This window comes from Gracilinanus agilis, chromosome 1 (assembly GCF_016433145.1).
Source record: "Gracilinanus agilis isolate LMUSP501 chromosome 1, AgileGrace, whole genome shotgun sequence".
In the NCBI taxonomy this organism is placed as follows: Eukaryota; Metazoa; Chordata; class Mammalia; order Didelphimorphia; family Didelphidae; genus Gracilinanus; species Gracilinanus agilis.
Genome location: NC_058130.1, coordinates 695,153,719 through 695,168,506, shown reverse-complemented (window position 1 = coordinate 695,168,506; position 14,788 = coordinate 695,153,719).

Below are 14,788 nucleotides of genomic sequence, written 5' to 3'. Positions count from 1 at the left end.
ATATTACATTCATTGCCTCCCTTTCTCTCACTTCTAAACCTTTTGCACTCTGGGTTTTGGCCTCATCATCTAACTAAAACCGTTTCCTCTCAAGGTACTAATGACCTTTTCATTTCCAAATCCAGTGGCCTTTTTTGTCAGTTCTTATCTTTTTGGACTTCCATAACATTCCATATTCCTAATTATCCTGTACTCCTGCAAACTCTTTGCAGATCACTGTTCCTTCTTGGTTCTTCCTTAATGATTTGGCTACTCTTGCATCGGGTCACCCATGTTCTACACCCTACTCCTTCAAACTGTGGGTTTGCCCCCAAGGCATACCTGGGTTCTCTTTTTTTCTTTTCCTCATCCCTGAATCAAAAAGATATCCTGACGGTGAGACAAGGGGTCATGCACTTGGCAGATCAAACCACTTCCATAATTTCAACAACTGTCTTTTCTTAGACCCTAGTGGAGTGCAAGATGCTAAGCCCAAGAGCTCTGAGAATAGTAGTGCGATCACTGGTTCTACATGCAGCTTAGTCTCTTCTATAAAGAGGAAAGGTGGCTTGTCATCCTTGCCTTCACCCACATCAGTTGATGGTCAGGTAGGCCCCGTAGCTCTAGCAAGTGTCTCTTTAGGCAGTGTAGCTCCTATTTTTCTCAGCAGCTCCAAAAAAGAAAATTCTTGACCAAAAAAGGTACTTTGCACTGTCCAGTAGTTCATTAAATATAATAAGCTGATATGGTTTTGTTAGTGGAAATGACATTAAAGAAGAGACATTATGATCTTCTTTACTGCTATACTATATGAACCAAGGGATTTTTCCATCTGCTTTGCAGCTGAAACCTTCCATATATGTTGCCTCTCCTTTGAGAGCAGGGTTATCTTTTCTGTTTGTGTCTTCAATATACTTAGCACAATGCTATGTACATAGTAAGCATTTCCAAGGTGCTTTTTTCATTAATTTATTCATTCAGAGACTGTCTTTTCTGGTTTTTATCCTCAGTGCTTAAAAATGTTTTGGTTTTTTTTTTCAGAGTAATTCGCATAGCTTTTTCCATAAAGTTCATTCTACTCTGGATTAGGCAAGATTTCTTGGAAACACAAGGACAGTTTATATAGATAGAGTAAGTATAGGTTGTGGTGTGGCAGACATTCCAGGCTCTTTTGGTAGAGGTGGCTTGAAGATAATGTCCATAAATTTATATTTATTCCAGGAGGTAATATTTTGTTTCTTGATTGCTTTGAGTTGGAGATGAAACTAGATCAGAGGTTCTTAACCTGGAGTCCAAGGAACCCCTAAGAGGAGGATGAATAGATTTCAAATAGTCTGACTTTTGGAATGGGGAAACATTTGCATCATTATTTTTACTAATGTCTAACTGAAATTTAGCATTTCCTTCAATTACTTGAAAACATTATTTTGAAACCGGCTCCATTGGCTTCACCTTTATAAACTACCAAAGTGGTCTGTGATGCAAAAGAGGTGAAGAACCTCTGAGTTAGTTCATCCCTAATGTCCTTTCCAGCTTGGCAGTTCCACTGGTTCTATAATTCTAAGCTTTATTAGTTCAAGGAATGAAGATGCCCTGAATGAGGGTAGCAGGGAAGGAGCCAATAGATAAGGAGAGGTAGAAGATTAGGGAATGGAGGTTTAAGGCAGCATCTTTCTGTAGTCAGGGCAGATTTCACTGAGAAACTGAGGGCATCCCAATGCCCCCATTTCTACAGAGGTTGTTTGGGAAAACAGGAGTAGAATATTCATTAAGATGTTAAATGTTATCTATATGACAAGCACTGTGCTAAGTCCTAGGGTAGGGATAGGGATGAGATCTGCAATTTATTTTGTTGCATAGGACACTCCCAGTTGAGGAAAGTCCTTTACCTATGCCAGTCTATGCTTTCTCTACAACTTACAGACTTGGTTGCTTAGAACCAATGAGAGATTAAGATAATTGCCAGGTTCACAAGGCCAATAGGTGGAACTTAAACCTCTATTTTCCTTAGTCTAAGCTCAGCTTTTTATCTAATACCAATCTATGGTTCCTCTTTAGGGAAACAAAAACAAATTTAATAGTCTCTCCAGGAACCCAAGTACTGTAGGGAGTGTGGGGGTGGGCAGAAGGTAGAACAATGTGAACCCTTTGGTAAAATTCAAAGTAATTTTATGGGGAAAGGGCACTAGTAGATTAGGTGTGATAGTGGTGGTGAAACAGACTTAATCTAGGGGATAGATGGTGATTGACCGGAACCTTAAAGGAAGCTAGGGATTCTTAACTTGGAGTTAGGAAGGCGTGACACAGGACACCCTATGCAAAGACTTTCATAGTTAATGGGGGATAATAACACTAGAATCTTTTCCAGTAAATATGGGAGTGAAGCAAGGATGCACATTTTCCTCACTATTATTTGATAGAATGCAGGAAATGCTAGCAACAGCAATAAGCCAAGAGAAAGAAATGAAAGAGATTTAATGATGTGTATGAAGAAGAGCAGAGAAGCCAGTTTTACTGGAATTTAAAATAGGTGAAGAAAAGTAATATGCAATAACCCTGGAAAGGTAGAGTGGAGTCAGATTTTAAAGAGCTTTAAATGTAAAACAAAAGAATTTGTAATTTTTCCTAGGTCAGTAGAAGTGAACATAGTTGGACCTATGTATTAAAATTATCAAATTTAAAGCTGTATAGAAGAATGGCTCGGAGAAGAGAAAGAATGAATATAAGTGGACTAGGTAGGAAGATACTATGTCATTATCTTCAAATTCCCAAAAGTCTATTGAAAGAGGTCTTCATTTTTCATTTATTATTTTTTTTGCTTGGACCTAGAGAGAGTAGAACTGCCGAATTTGGAGTTAGAGGACTTGGATTTGAATCCCTAACTAAGCCATTTCCTATCTGTGTGGCACTGGGCAAATCATTTAACCTCTCTGGATCAGTGTCCACAACTATCACATTTTGAGGACTGGGTGACCACCTCTAAGATGTGATCTCCTCTAGTTATAAAATTGACAATCCTCTAAACTAGTATTAATGGATGGGAAGGAGCTTTAGGGAAGCAGATTTCAGTTTTAGTATTAACATTTCCTAATGCTACAAGGTAAATGGACAACTAGGTGGCAGAGTGGATAGAGTTCCAGGCTTGCAGTCAGGAAGATCTAAGATCAAATTCAGTCTCAGATATTAGCTGTGGAGCCCTAGGCAAGTAACTTAACCCCGTTTGCCTTGGTTTCCTCATCTGCAAAATGAGCTGAAGAAGGAAATGGCAAGCTACTCCAATATCTTTGCCAACAAAACCTTGAATGGGGTCACAAAGAGTTGGACATGACTGAGAAAAAGACTAAACAACCACAAAACAAGGTAAATAGACTGCATTGTGTAAAGGTGAAAATTAATGGTTGGACAATAATTTTATGAAATTATGCGGTCTCCAATATTATATCTTGAGTCAGAAATTTATTTTCAAAATAGAGGGGAAATAATAAAGTAGAGAAATATGAAAGAGGTTAGAGAAAATGCCTTTACTAATCCTCAACCAGAAGGGGTTGGTGGTGAGTAACTACTGTGGCCTCTCCTCTAAGATGAAACTAGTCTCTAAAATTCATCTTCTGGAGAGGTGAATACTCATCCTGGCTGATTGAGTTTCTGAGGGTGTGAATTCACTAAGTGGTTTGCAGCACCACTGCCTAGTTCAAGCTTATGTGGATTCAATCAAAAGGTGGGAAAAGGAGAGTTAATCTTGTCTTCACAATCTAGTGAGGTACTTAAGTTTGTGTTAACTCAGGGTAGACAATAAAGTAAAGAATTGTCTTTCACATTTGGTAGGTAGTGATTTCTGAGTCATTGGAGATGGTCAAGTAGAGTTTGGATGACCCCTTTTTGAGATGATATAAATGGATTAATGCTTCAGATACAAGTTGATGAAAAGGCTTTAATCTGAGAGTCTTATGAACCTACCAGAGGGCTATGATAAAGGGGTGTGACATGGTTCTAGTCATAGGCTATGGAAAATGAACTGCAGTGTGACAAATGTTTTGAATTGAGGAGAAGCTGAGATAATTCAGTCACAAGCTAGCCAAGTAGATAAACTTTCTTGGCTACCAAAAGAACACTTCTGATAGGACAGAAGATTGCTTTTCAGATATTTTTTCTTAATTACTCCAGTCTAGAAACCTGTTTGAATAATTCTTTGAAGTTTAAGAAAAGATGTATCACAGAGCTGAAAAAAAAAATAGCAGGATTAACTTGGCTTTGTATTACCTAATATTTTAATTAAGGAATAATAGTCAGGGGAATAGTTTATTTGAATTATATGCTATTTTGAACAAAACCTATGTTGGTTTAAGGTTTTATGTTCTATGTTACAGAGCTCATCTCTCTTTGAGTCTGGTATGTATTATAGAACTGACACTGCAGAACTTTTAACCTACTATGGGAATTGCCATTAATAATGCCTTTGCTCTCAAGTCTTACATTTTCTTAAGAGAGTCGTCCTTACCACCGATGGCTTAGAGAATATCTTCATACTGAAGGATAATGACAAAAAATTGTTCAGAGTGAGAAGAAAGAAAATAATGGCTCCTCTCAGGCTATTGGCTACCCTCTTACCACTTAACTCCTTCCCCTGTGTTGGAACAGAGAGGGTTACTTCTATTCTGGAAATGGCTTGGCAAGAAAAGATTTTTGAGAGCTTTATTTGAGGATGTTTTTTCCTCCATGGTTTAACCTTCTTTCCAAATTTCTTTCCTGTTTTATATAAAGCATGGGTTCTTAATCTTTTTGTCATAGATCCTTTTCATTCAGTATATTTTTAAATTATAAAATACATAAGATCACAGATGAAGCAGTTATCAAAATAAGTTCATTGACTCCAAGTAAATAACTATAGGCACAAGGGATTTTATTCATAAGTCCAGCTGTTGTCAGAGAAGGAAGAGACCATTTGTTTTTACCCTTAGAGTACACAAACAGGGAAACAGGTCCTTGGAGCTGAAATGACTTATCTTTTGTTTTCTGGTAGTAAGATAACTAAACTAAGACTAGAACCTAGGTTCAAATCTAACTTCAGATACTTAATGTGTGTCCTTAGGCAAATTACTTAATCTCCTTGTGCCTCCATATCCTCATCTGTAAAATGAGGCTATTGGACTCCATGATGTCTAAAAATTCCTTCCAAGACTAAATCTATGTTCTTGGGATTCTTTAAAGAAAACCACATTAATTTCAGTATGTTATTCAATGCTAAGAGCATTGTTGGTGATACTTCAGTTTATATGGCAAGCTCTGGTGAATACAATATTTTGAATTCAATGAGAGTTCTGTTCAGATTCTTTACCTTTGAATGGGTGGTGTAAGATGGATAGCTTGAACTTGAGGCTTAAAAAAAAAACAAACCTAAATAATGGTTTTGCTTGCTGCTTTCTTCATATCCTGGACTTCTGGGATTGATAAAAATATGTTCTTATCAATTATTTACTTCTGAAGGAGAAATTTGCTGTCCTATTGAAAGTGGTTTGTTTCCTCAGCTTTAGGCTTTGTTTATTTTGAAGACAGAGAATTTTTAAGCATTTGATTAAGGAGACTCTCTTTTAGACCAAGATAAGATATGTAAAGAATCTGATCTATCTGCAGAATCTCAAAATGCAGAACTAAGGGGGAGGGGTTACAAGATAGCATGTGTATGTATATATATATATACTCTTAAGTTTCTTAATTCAAGTCATGTGTCTGCATTAGATCTACTTTGAAACCACATGTTTTTTGCTTTACGATTTTATCACAGTATTATCTAGATTAACATTTTGTGGGGACTTGACAACTGTTTTGGAGTATTTGAAAGGCTGTCAGAAGGAAGAATTATGAAACATGTATTTGAAATTGTAAAAAGGTGAACAGATTTGATATTAGGAAAGGCTTCATAACAATTAGAACTTTCCAAAAGTGCCTCTCACCAGGACTGCTTTTTATGGGGTAGAAAGAATTGATGCTCAGATATTGGTTGGATTAAAATGTCCTCTGAGATTTTTAGTTGTAATCTTACGCAAAGTAAATCCATATCATCATCTGTTTGTAGCATCAGATGGAAGGAAATCTGGAATTCCTATGGTGATTTACTAAGCATGGTCTCTGTGGCTTAATAAGTCAAGTCCTACTTTAAGAAAACCCTACTATATGTAGATATACCCCTGAGGCTCTTCATTCTGATTGGATAGTAGACAGCCCTTCCCAGAACTTCCATTTAGGGAGAGTATCCTAGGCCAGACATGTCTTAATTTCCTACCTGGATGCACTCCTCTCTATCTTGGCCGAGAAGGCTCTTCATCCTGGAAGATCACTTCTGTGATAGAACTTATACCATATCAGTTTCCTATGTCCCTAGAGCCCATCCCTCTGATTGGAAAGTGAAGAGCTCCTTCCAGAACTTCCATTTAAAGAGAGTACCCAAGGCCAGACATCTCTTCATTTCCTGCCTGGGTGGTAGAAAACTCCTCCTGGAACCTCCATTTAAAGAGGGCATCCCAGGCCAACATTTATTCATTTCTCCCCTGGCTATAATCCTGGAGTTTTCCACTTCCTTTCCAGCTTCCTTTTGCTTGTTGTCTTCCATCTAATATCAGAATGACTTTTCCTTTTTTGTATCTATAATCTTAGGCTTAGCACAATGCCTGCTACATAGTAAGTGTTCAATAAATATCTGTTGAATATGAAGATCTTTGTAGGAGTTTGAAAAATATTGTTTTACAAGGTCGGGGGGAAACAAAATTGTCCATTGTCATTGCTACTATATAAAATAATCTTAGAAATGCTACCTTTAGCAATAAGTCTTAAAAAGAAATTGAGGGATAGACAAAGAACAAACTGTTATGAATAATATTGATATAGATGGATATATTCAAAAGTATTAATAGTTTTTTAAAAGCATATTGGCAATTAAGAAGGCCACTTGCCTGCTAAGATCTAATTCAAATCGCCTGCCATTATCTTCTGCCCACCTGGCTGCTTCCATATGAAAAGAGAGCTTACCAATCAAGTTCTCTCTATTTAAGCTTTGCTTTACATTGGCTCACATCACCACGTAAGAAGGAAGCCCGTTGAATCATGGGAAATGTAGTTGAAATGAGATCCAAATGTCCACAGGAAGTTTTTAGACCAGGACCTCAAAATCAGTTCGAGGGTCCCCAAATTTCCACTAACACAAAACAAAATCATAACTTTTTTTGCAGAGGATATGATATTCTTAGAGAAGCCTGAAGAGTCAATTAGAAATTAATTGAAACAATAACTTAAGTAAATTTGCAACATATATAATAAATATCAGGGTTTTTACAAATTACCACATGAATGCAAGAGGAAGAGAAATTTCATTTAATGTTACTACAGCATATAAAAAATATTCGGAAGTCTTTCTACCAAGACATCCAGAAGAATTCTGAATACAACTACAAAACACTATTTGTAAAAATGAAAACAAATGGAAATAATTGGAGAAATATTAAGTGCTCTTTGGTTAGCTGAACCAAAGTAATAAAAATTGCATTATTACCTCAGTTTACTTACTCAGGGCCATATTAATCAAACTACCATGGGATTGCTTTATAGAAAAATAATAAAATTCACCTAGAGGAATAAAAAATTGATAGATTTGAAGAAATTAGTGAAGGAAGTAGATAAAAGGTGATGTAGCACTATAAGATTTCATATTATACTACAAAGCAATAATTATCAAAACAATTTGGTTTTGATCTGGTTAAGAAAGATAGAATTGCTCATTGAAACTATAGGTTTACACTACATAAAAGCAAATGAATCTAGTATAATATGATAAACTCAAAGACTCGAACTATTTAGGTAAAGACTATTTGACAAAAATTGCTGGGATTACTGGACACAAGTCTGAAATAAAATTAAGTTTAGTTCAACACCTAATACCACATACCAAACAGGTACCAAATGTATACATCGCACAGCTATGAAAAGAGTCACTAAAGGAACAAATTTTAGGAATAAGAACAAATTATGCTTCAGCTCTGAGAAAGAGAAGAGTTCATGACAAAACAAGGGATGAAGAGGATCACAAAAGATAAAATAGAACATTTTGATATAAAATTTAATGGTGTTTGCACAAATATCTTATTGTAGTTAAGATTAAGAGGGAAACAGTAAGCTGAGGGGAAAATCTTTGTAGCAAGTTTTTCTGAAAAAGTTCACCCCCCCCAATTAATTAATTAAGAGTATTTTTCCATGGTTACATGATTCACGTTCTTTCCCCTCTCCTACCCTCCCCCTCCCAGAGCTGACAAGCAATTCTACTGGGTTATACATGTATTGTTGTTCAAAAAAAGGTCACATTTCTAAAATATACAGGGAAACAAGTAGAAAGAATAAGCCATACTCCAATTGAAAAATTGTCTCCAAGGGAAGAAATCTAAACTATAGCCTTATTATATAGCCTTATGAAAAAATGCTCCAAATTGTCAATAATGAGAAATGGAAAATATGATCATTGTACTTTTACCTCAACCTATCAGATTGGCAAAGTTGACAGTAAAAGAAAATGACAGATGCTGGAAGGGCTAGGGGAAAGCAGGTACATTGAATTATTGTTTGTAGAGCTGTAATTGTTACAGCCATTCTGGAAAACAGTTTTGAACTGTACCCAAAGTTACTAAACCTGAATACCCTTTAACCCAGTAATAACATTCATAGGCATACACTCCAGAGAGATCACAGAAAAAAGAATAGGAAACACACGATATTTGTATCAGCTCTTTTTGTGGTGGCAAAGATTTGGAAACTAAGGGGATTCTATCCATTAAATGAGAAATGTGTGTATACATCATAGTATATGAATGCAATGGAATAAAATTGTGCTAGGTAACAGTAGATAGAGAGAATGGTGGACTTGGAACCAGACCCAATTTCAAATACTGCCATAGAAACTTAATGGATATGACTGAGAAAGTCACTTAACTGCTTTTTTCCTTAGTTTCTCAATGTAAAATGAAAGTGATAATCACACTTTTTTGTCAGGGTTGTGAAGATCAAATGTAAAGTGCTTTGCAAACAGCCTAATATAAATGCTAGCTGTTCTTGTTAAGAACTGATAACCCTAAACATAACTGTTAATCTGTAAAAACTGATGTAAAGTATAAATTGATGCAGAAGGGGGTAGCTGGGTGGCTCAGTGGTTTGAGAGCTAGGCCTAGAGACCAGAGGTTCTAGGTTCAAATCTGGCCTCAGACATTTCTTAGCTGTGTGACCCTGGACAATACCACTCTTCTGCCTTGGAGTCAATTGCAGACTCTAAGAGGAGAAAGTAAGGGTTAAAAAAAAAAAGTGATAGCTAAACAAACAAACAAATGAATGAATAAGTAAGTGAACGGATGCAGGGGGAAGTTTCCAGAACTTGTTGAACAATTGATATCATTTTTTTGCTGGCAACAACAGTTATTATGGTCAGTGCATTAATCAGCTATTGGTGATGAACTAACATGAAGAATGTGAAACACATTTTGAGGATGATGCTAATGTATGGATTTGTTTTGCTTGACTGTATTTACTTGTGGGAGAGAAAAAATTCTTGATAATTGAAAAAAACAAAAGAGATTTAGTAAATTATTTCCCTCCTTACTTATGGAAATATGATCTATTGTTTGAGTGGAGCTATTTCTTCAAGATGCTCTGTCAAATAAACGTATCTTTAAAGGTCACACTGATAAGAGTGGCAATTTATTTTAATCCTGATAATTTAAGTCCTGATTGCTATTGAGAGGATAAGCATTGTGTTGTGCTTTGTTTGTATTGGACAGAGCATTTCAGTGGGAATTAATGTTCCAGTCCTGTCCTTGCCATTTGTGACAAGTTGTGTAACAAATTTGGGCTTTTAGTTCTTCTTAAATAAAATGAGAGGATTGGACTAGTTCAGATAGATAAATAGATAAAGCATTTATTAAATGCTTACTGTGTGACTGGTACTAGGCTAAGAGCAGGGGACATTAATGCAGAAAAGCAAGATGGCCCTTACTTTCATGGAGGCTATTTCCCAATTAGAGCTGGAATTCCAATCAGAGCTGTTTCTAATAAAGAGGAGCTGGAAGTGAAGTAGTTTGGAGAGGATGTTGAGCAGGGAGTGAAGTGAGCATGGCTCAAGCCTCTCATGAAATGGCTATCTGTAGATGAATAAGCAGCTCAAAGGACTTATCCATCTAAATGTATAAATCTTGGACAAATGCTGCATGAATTAGATTCATAATTGAACAGAAAGAGAGAAGACTTTTGGACAATTGCCATGTTGTCTTGAAGAGCTAATAATAACAACAAATATTTTTATAGCACTTAACTATGTGCCAGGCACTGTGTTAAGAGATTTACAGTTATTATTTCATTTTATTCTCATAACAACCTGGAAGGTAGATACTATTTTGACTTCCATTTTACATTAGAGGAAACTGGAGCAGATAGAGATAAAGTGACTTGCTTAGGGTCATAAAGCTAGTGAGTGTCTGAGAACAAATTTAACTCGGGTCTTTCAGATTCCATACCCATTGTTCTGTTTACTATGCTACCTATTTGCCCTAAACCTTCTTCCATCTTTTTAACACCATTATTCTTCCAGTAATGCATGACTACATGTAATGGAATATGATAGTCTTCAAAAAAATTAAAGATAAGGATCATCCAAAAGGCAATGGAGAGGTGGTATGTTGGATTAGCAGACTTAAATATATTACAAACAAGAAATTATTAAGGAAAGCAAGAGTAAAAGATATAAAAAGACTTTTTGATTAACAAAGTAGATGAGCCATTAATATATGTAGAGTGAGGGAATAACTCATGGACAGCTGGAATACTACCTCTGTACTTTCTGGGTATCAAAGAGAACTGAAATAGGGGTCTCAGATTTTTTTGCAAGTATTTATATGAGCACTATGATACAAGATGACTAAGGGTCTCATGAAATGTTTCTTGTTGTCTTTGAATGCACACAAAATTCTTTTTTTTTTAAACTTGTGAACAATCCTTCCATTTTTCTTCCAATTCTTTTCCATTAATATTAGATAAGGTTATCTTGTTTAGAGTAACAATAGTTACTCTAAAATTGATAGACAATCTCAAGACTGTGATTTATAGCTCCTTCTGCCCCATTTTTTTTCAGCCATCCTTACTGAAGAAGGGACCACACCAGTATTGCCTCATAAGGCCATTATGTATTTTTCTTTGTTGCATGGGTTACTTCCAAAGAATTCACCAAATGTCCAGTGTATAAGTGAGGAACCTCTTTATATTTTCTAGTCTGGTCCTTAAAAAGAAGGCAGAGTTTTTGGGATCATATGATGAAACAAAATGTTTTATCTTCTTGACAGAACAAAATAAACAAACAAAAATCCTCTATATACTCAAGATGTCCTGATGCTTTTGTGCAGATAAATATCATTTTGGCTCTATTTTTAAATTTTCATTTTTGTACTTTAAAAATGCAAATTTTAACTCAGGCATGGAAAATATAAATGGGCTGTTCTTCATATATGAAAAAGATGTAATAGGGCAGGGTTTCTTAACACTTTGCTGTGTTTTAAATTCCTTTGGCAACTTGAACCCATTCTCAGAATAATGTTTTTAAGCACATGAAAGAAAACACACAGAAAACTAATTATGTCAAAACACAGTTAACTAATTTTTAAAAAAGTTGTGGTCCTCATGTAACCATGGAAAAATATCCTAAATTAATTAATTAAATTAACTAAAAAAAAAAAGTTGTGGACCCCTTATCAGGAACCCTGAGTAGAGAGACAGGGGTCTGTGTGGCAAAAGCATATATTTACGTAATGTCTTAGGATCTCAGATTTAGAGGGGGAAAGGAAGGAACCTGATCATCTAACAATAACTAGCATTTATACAGTACTTCAAAATTTGCAAAGCAAATTTTTATTTATTTTAACTTCATAAATATCCAGTTTTATGGTCCCAACAATGCTAGGAAGTAGGTGCTATTACTGCCCGCGGGGGGTAAAAGACTCCCACAGGTCCAGGAAAATCTCAGAGGCAGGACAGATCAAATGAGACCTGCAAGAGACAGTTTGAATTTTGGCCAGGCAGGCAGCCATCATGAATACTGCTCTGTTTTGCCTTGATTAAGGTTTATTTCATATGCTTTTAGATCACACAAAATCTTGGCATGGAAATCCATTCTCACCATACATCTTTTCTTAGAGACAATGTGTTAGGTGTGTTTGACATATCTCTTGGGCTACAGTGGTGAGACAGTACAGGCTTTTTCATGGGAGACATTTTCTCCGTATTTTATTCATTGTTCTTTTATGTGTACTGTACTGAATCAGGGAAGAGGGAAACTTGGAGACTATTCTGGCCTGTTTTTGCAGGCACCTATGTATGGGAATCTAAGTTAGAGTTTTAAAATCTTTAACATTAACTCACTATATTCTGGTTTGTTGTGAAGTGGCTTCTAGGGGAATTTCTGTATTACTGTATGTAAGGGTGGGAATTTCCTAGGAGTTATAGGGTGCCTGTGGGGGGCTCTGCTATTAGCCTGTATTTTTCTGTGTTTCCCTGTGGCTGAGAAAGGACATTGATTACAATAATTCCAATAAAAGGGAATGTGAGAAAAGAGTCACAGGGGAATTTGAGTGGAATTACCATCCTTCTGTCACCTGCTGTGCAGATTCCAGAGCTCATGTTGGGTTGTGCGAACGTCATAAGCTTTGATGGCTTCCTGCAGTTGCCCCCATTTTACAGATGAGGAAACTGAGGCCAAGAGATTAAGTGACTTGACTTGTCAGCAGTACCATAGATAGTAAATATCTGAGATAGGATTTGAATTCAGGTCTGCTTGACTCTAGGTCAAGTGTTCTATCTAGCTTTGTGATACCAATGAGGGAACTAAGGCCCGAGAGTTTAAATAACTTCACTGATCCTAGATAGTAAGTGGCAAAGCTGTGATTCAAATAGGGATCCTTTGGCTACAAGTCCTGAGCTTTTTCCACACTGTATTATATTGCCTCTGTTTGGAATATGGATACAATCCATGGTCATGGGACAGGGCCAAGAGAACTAACTTTTGCAAGCCATTGCCTTGGCTGAACTAACACTTTAGATAGAATTAATATAGTTTTGGTAATACGTTTTTATTGATAATTCAAAGCCCTAAGCATTTATTAAGCACTAAGCATAGGGAATACATAGACTAAAACCCAAATAGTCTTTTCCATTTAGGAACTTACATTTTACTGAAAGGAACAACTATGAAGATAAGCAAGTATAAAATATGTACAAAGTAATTTTGTGGTGGGGAGAGAAGTTAGGAAGGATCATTAATAACTAAGTGAAGAATAAAAAGGGTACTTGTAAGAGATGGCATTTGAGCTGAGCCTTGAAGGGAGCTAGGGATTCAAAATGGTAGAGAGGAGAGGGAGTAGTACTCTAGGTTTGGAGGTGGCAGGTGTAGCCAATCAATCAATATTTGATGTAGTGTCATGTGTAAGGAAATACCAAGAAGGTCAGTTGAGGTGTAATATAGAGTATAAACCTAGAAAAGTAGATGAAAGATTTTAAATAACAAAGAAAACTTGGCAATTTGATCATTGTGAACATCAGAGCTGCTTAACTGAGGTAGAGATAGGATGCAACCTGTCTTTTAAGAATGCCACTCTGTGAGGACAAAAGATTGGAGAGAAAAGTAACAGTAAAATCAGTGAGAGAGTTGGAAAGGATCTCAGTGGTCATCTAATCAATCCTTTGGCCCAAAGGACCTCTTCCTGTAATATATCCAAGAAGTGGTCATCAAGCTTCAATTTGAAGACCCCAAGGATCCACCACTTTTGGAAGCAGTCCATATTCCTTTCGGCCAATTGAAATAGTTTTTCTTGTTATCAACCTTAAATTCTCTGATTGACCATTTCTACCCATTGCTTCTGGGTTCTACCATCTAAGGGCCAATTTAAGAAATCTAATCTCTTCTACATGACTATCCTTCAAATTCTTGAACATAGTTATCTCTTGCGCCCCACCCCCCCATCAAGTCTTTTTTTTTTTTTTTTTTCCAGTTAAAACATACCCAGTTCCTATAATGGATTCTCATTTGGCAATGACTCGTACGTGGTCCTTTTCACCAACTTCTTGCCCTTCTAGATGTACTTCAGTTTCTTTATCCTTCCTTAAGCAATATGCTAACAAGGGGCATGTAGATACTTCAATGGATTGAGAGCCAGACTTAGAATTCTGTATGTCCTGGGTTCAAATCTGACCCCAGACACTTCCTAACCTGTGTGACTCTGAACAAGTCACTTAATCCTCATTGCAGCTCTTTTGCCTTGGAACCAAGAACTTGGATTCTAAGATGGAAGGTAAGGGTTATCGTTTTTCAAAACAAAAAGCTTTATGCTAACTGTTGAACACAATGGGTGTAGATGATTGCAACGATGGTGGTTCCTTCAACAGAAATAAGGAAATTGTGTAGAGAGATCAGAGAAGGTTAAGGACTTCTCTTATGAGATAAATTTAGCTTGAGATGCTTTTGGGACATCCAGGTGGAAATATCCAATAGGCAAGTGGTAAGATAGTCTGGGATTGAGGCTAAAAGAAAAAGACTAAGGCTCTTTATCAATAGGAGTTTCATCTACATAGAAGATTACTGAACCACTGAAGGCCAATGAGAAAGTTAATAAGAAAGAGAGTATACAGATTTGAAAAAGGCTTTGGATGGAGCCTTAGGGTACTTTCTTGCAAGAGAAAGTGTTCTTAAAACCTAGAGGCAATTTTCTCTCAGTGATGGGATTAAGAAAGGCTATCACAT